Here is a 5,421-nt window from a genome sequence, read left to right as displayed (position 1 = left end):
TTTATTAAAGTGTCTTCACTGTTCACATACAGGGCCATCAGATTGAGTATCAATCTCATCATCGGCCCAGCCCCAGAGTCTTTGGCGAGGGGGAAAAAGGAGGGGCAGGTAGCCGAACGGATGTGAGGGGAACCGGAGAGGAGACTCTAGGTACCCGATCCAGGCCTGCCGCCACGCCTGCGCTGGATCGTCTCCCTTAGATCCCCTCTCCTATGCCGCGCATCACGCCTCCTCTGGGACCGACTCCTCCCGGGGGGAGGGCCCCGAGTGGCCACACTGGCAACCTGGCCTCGTCTCTGGCCCTTGGACCAGGACGGGCCTGGTTTTCCCCGGTGTTCAGGTGGGGGCGTGGACCGGCGAGGAATACATGACTTAAAAGCCGCCGAGCGCGCCTTCGCCTCTCTGAATCTCTCAACCACCACCTCGACGGATGTGCCGAACAACTCAGATGGCGAAACCGGCGCATCAAGGAGAAAGCGTTTTTCTTTCTCCCCGATGTCCGCCAGGTTCACCCACAGATGTCTCTCTGTGGCCACCATCGCCAACATGGACCTGCCCACCGCGGTCGCTGTCTGCTTGGTGGCCCTCAGAGAGAGGTCTGTGGTGCGGCGCAGCTCAGCCACCTCCTCCGGGGAAAGCCCCAGACCTCGGTCCAGATCTTTTAGCAGATCAGCCTGGTACACCTGCAACACTGCCACCATGTGCAGAGCAGCACCAGCCTGACCCGCTGCCGCATATGCCCTGCCGTTCAGCCGAGATATTTCTTTCAACGGCTTGGATGGCAGGGTCGGAGCCTTCAGGGTCGATGTCCCTCCCGCTGAGAGATAGTTCGCAAACGGCTGCTCAATGGGAGGCATCGACGCTTATCCGCGCTCCAGCATTCCCTCGACATCAGCATAGTTCACATGCTGATGCCTGTGAATGCGGGCTGAATATGGCCTGTCCCATGCCCTCTCGATCTCTTTATGTAGATCAGGAAGGAATGGGAGGCTCACGGGAGTTGGCTTGTTATGGCCGGGAAGAAACCGCTCATCTAGTCTACCTAGGGCGGCCTCTTCCCCGGCGGGCTTCCACTGAAGGTCTAAACGGGTAGCCGCGCGGTCCATAACAGACATCAACTCTTCATATGCGGGGCAGGGAGGCTGCATGGACTCAGAGAGCTCATCTTGCTCCATTTCAGCCTCCTGCTCGCCCTGGCTTGAAGCCAAAAGAGCACTCGCTGCAGGATCGGAAGATGTGAGAGACAGCACATCTTCCGCTAGCAGCGCGTCCTCGTCTCTGGCTGACGGGCGCGAGAGATTAATCCCTCTCTCAAACTCGTCAGCCAGCTCCACCTGTGATCCCCACGATCTCAGCCGCCAGGCAGCCTCGGCTGCCGCGGGACCAGAGCCGCGTGGGGCGGATGGATGTCCCAATTCCCTCGAGAAAAGGGACAAACGAGAACAGAGTTTCTTCATAGTGAAACTCTCACAATGAACGCACTCCGTTCCTTCTAGAACAGAGCGCGCGTGCTCTTCACCCAAACACATCACACAGAGGTCGTGTGCGTCATCAGGTGTCAGATTTCTCTGACACGGATCCGCACACTTCCTAAACAGTTTTCCTCTAGGCATCGCTGTACTCACTCGCTAGAACGGAGGACTCTGAAGACAAAAAGATGGTGTTGTGCTCTCAGGCACCTGCTTTTATACTAGCAGGCGCCCGTTGATGACGTCACAGGCTGGCGCTGGCCAGTGTCAAGTTCACTGTCGTTGTTCTATAGCTTGTTTCAGAACCGGTCATGCTGAAGGCAGTTCCCATAGTGTCCACCAGGACGCAGCGTAGAGTTCCCTCCGGAAGGGAACCCACAGCACCAAAAATAAATCAACTGGGATGCCGTCAATTCCCGGCGACTTTCCCTTATGTGAACCCAATACTGCATTATGCAGTTCTTCCAATGTAATTTCAGAGTCTAGACTATCAGCTTCTCCTTTTGACAGTTTGGTTAAATTCAATTGGTCAAAAAAACTATTTAACTGATCTACGTTAGGTTGCGTTTCTGAAGTATACAACTTTTTCAAATAATGCCTTGAATGTTTTATTGATGCCCGTGGGATGCGAGGTGAGATCACTTTTAGAGCTTTTGATTGCCTGAATGTCGAAGCGTTGCTCGTGTTTTTTCAAAGTGAGAGCAAGGAGTCGACTCGGTTTGCTTCCATCTATGTAATATTTATGTTTTTTAATATGCATTAAATATTCTGTTCTCTGTCTAAGCAAGTCATTAAGAGCAGCCCTTTCACCATTCAATTTTTGTTGTGTTTCTTTAGAAAATGTATTACCCAATTCCTTCTCTAATTCCCCACACTAACTCTCTGATGCAGATAATTGTTCAAGATAGTTCTTTTTAAGTCTAGCAAAGAAGGAGATGGCATTATTTCTTAAAAACCCTTTGATAGAAGCCCAGAACATGTCTTGATTAGAGACTGAATTTTGGTTTAAGTTAATAAATTCAATCAATTCTGCTCTCAGTTGAGAAAGAAAGTCTTCATTTTGCAGTAAAAAAGTATTAAACCTCCATCTGGAAGGTTTACAGAGAGTGTTGATCTGGAGGTGTGCAAATACGGCATTATAATCTTAGATGCTTTGTGGTAAAAATTCAATATTGATTAGATCTGAAAGTAATGATGAAGAAAGTAGAATATAGTCAATTCCCAAGAATGATTTGTAATTTGGGGAAAACAAGGTATATTCTTTGGCAGTAGGATTATGTAGCCGCCAAGCATCACACACATCTAAATCCATAGTGAACAGTCTCAATGCTGTAGAAGACTGAGATTGTGCTACTGAGATTGACGGATTGGAACGATCCAAACTTGTGTCAAGCACCGCATTCATGTCTGCTCCAATGATAATTGAATAGCCACTAAGACGTAAGAGAGTTTTTGAAACGTTTGGAAAAAAGGAGGCATCATATGAATTTGGGGCATAAATATTAACAAATGCCAACTTCTTTCCTCCTATTAAAGTACAACAATATGCAATTCTGCCATCATTTTCTGAACCTGTATATTCTACAATGAAGTTAGAATTACGTTTGAATAAAATGATCACCCCTTTCTTTTTAGCATTACAGTATGATGACACTAGAATATAATGTCTGTTTTGTAGTCTTTGGTTATCCGATGCAGTTAGGTGGGTTTCTTGGAAGAATGCTACATCAATCTTTTTTCTATGTAGAAGATCTAAAACCTTTGTACGTTTGGTAGGAGTGTTTAACCCCCTAACATTCAGTGACAAAATATTTACTCTAACCACAATCTGTAATTCGGAAACTCATGCAAGATAACACGTAAAGGTTATAGCTTACTGAAACGATATCCATTAGACTTTTCACAGATGTAAACAGAAAACTTGAAATTCCTGGGTGCTTAATGCGCCTGAGCGCCCCCTCCCTCTCCCAAATCCCTCATTTCTGTGGCGATCGCGAGGCAATGTCTAAGCACTAATCACCTTATCAACCCCCTGAGAAAGGTGATATCTTGAGGAAAGTTAAATTTATAAAACAATATAAATCAAATACAAAATTGTAGTCTAACATGTGACCACTCCCTAAATGAATTTTGTTTAAAAAAGTAGGAACCAAAACACCTTTATAAAAGAAATATAGTTTAGTAGTTCAATGTTACTTCTTAATATAACAATCTGACTGACATCCTGAACAGAAAAACATTTGTTAAAGAACGTTGGAAATAGGATGTAATTGCACACAATAAAAAATAAATAAATAAATAAAAATAAATAAAACAAATAAATAAAAGTTTACCACTTCGCTTTAGTGAGTGCCACGGGTGCGAGCTGAAAACTACTTTGGTCCATGTATATCACGGATTTGTTAGCAAAACCTCGCAAGTCTTTTTATACGTCCTCCTCTTCCATTGTTACCTGGAACTGAAGGTTTAAAGATCTGCGAGTCGTCGATACCGTCGCGCCATTCAAACCCTTGATGTATTTTTCTGCGTCCTCCAGAGATTCAAACGAATGCTTCTGGCCCTTGTAGGTGACTCTTAGTAGTGCTGGATAGATCAGGAAAGTTTCGGCGCCTTTCTGATGGAGCTTTGCTCTAACGGCTGAAAATGCCTTCCTCCGTTGCGCCGTCTCAGAACTGTTGTCAGCATAGAATTGCAGACTCGTTCCTCCAGGGAGTGTCGGTTTTGCTTTACGTGCCCCTTGAAGAATGGCTTGCCTGTCAGGATAGCGGAGAAGACAAAATATCATCAAACTAGGTTTAGCTGAGTTGGAGTTAGGGTAAACTCCATGAGCTCTGTCGATCTCGATCGGGCACGGGCGCGAAGAAAGGTCGGGGATCCATTTAGGTAACATTTTCTGCAGATAGCCGATGGGATCATCCCCTTCCATTCCCGTTGGTAGATTAACCAGACGGACATTGTTGTGACGTGACCGATCTTCTAAATCACTGCATTTTCGTTGCATCTGTTCAATCTGAGACAGGCAAAGATTCGTATCTTTTTTTGTTTTACGAAGACTGCCTTGAAGATTGTCTACATTCGTTGTGATATTCGCCAAACTTTTACTCAGAGACTCCATTTCTTCTTTCAATGTTCGGAGAACAGCGCCATTCTTGCTAATATAGTCATTAAAGGGAATTAGAGCCGTCTTTATTGCCTCTGTAAGCATGCTGGAAACCATTTTGCGCATAGCTTTTTGTTGTGCTTCAATTGCATGTCTAACAATGGAGGCCATGTCGTCCTCGAATGTTTTGAGGTGTTTTCCTCCCGAAGCTTGTTTTTGAGGAGACATCCACTTTTTACCAGTTGCCATCCTTAAAGTATAACTGATACGCTGACAGAAAAAGAAACAGTCTTTCCTCAATATGGAAGAAATGACAGAAAATAGGAGTTTTTTTGTCAGAGCCTAGTGCTGAGCTGTCATCTTGCACCACGCGCCACCCATATTTACTGTATTTTTTAACATGTATAGCATACACTGAGAATAAACCATGGGCAACATACTGAATAACGTCTCAGGTACGTATGTATCCCTCGTTCCCTAAAGGAGAAAACAGAAACATTATGTTGTGACCGAGTAGATTTTGCACGCTGGGCCACTCCCCCGTACATACAGGTATATAAGGTGCCAGCGTGTATACACTCTTTCAGGTTTATGCTGAGGAGTCAAGACTGTGTCACAGCATTCAGGGAGTGGTTCAGGGTTGTGGCAAGGGGACATAATGTCTCTGTTCCCTATATCAGGGAACAAGGGTTATGACATAACCAAGGCTTTCCCTATCTGTTGGTCACTACAAGTATGTTTTGACTACATTAGGGGTTCCATGGAAAGTTCCACAACCACTGAACTCTGTTACAAAATATGGCACTGCAAATGCCACAAAAAAGCTGCGGCCTGTCAAGACAAATGCCAACA

This window comes from Garra rufa, chromosome 9, assembly GCF_049309525.1.
Source record: "Garra rufa chromosome 9, GarRuf1.0, whole genome shotgun sequence".
Lineage (NCBI taxonomy): Eukaryota > Metazoa > Chordata > Actinopteri > Cypriniformes > Cyprinidae > Garra > Garra rufa.
The sequence above is the reverse complement of the archived record's forward strand: the minus strand, read 5'-3'. Positions refer to the sequence as shown.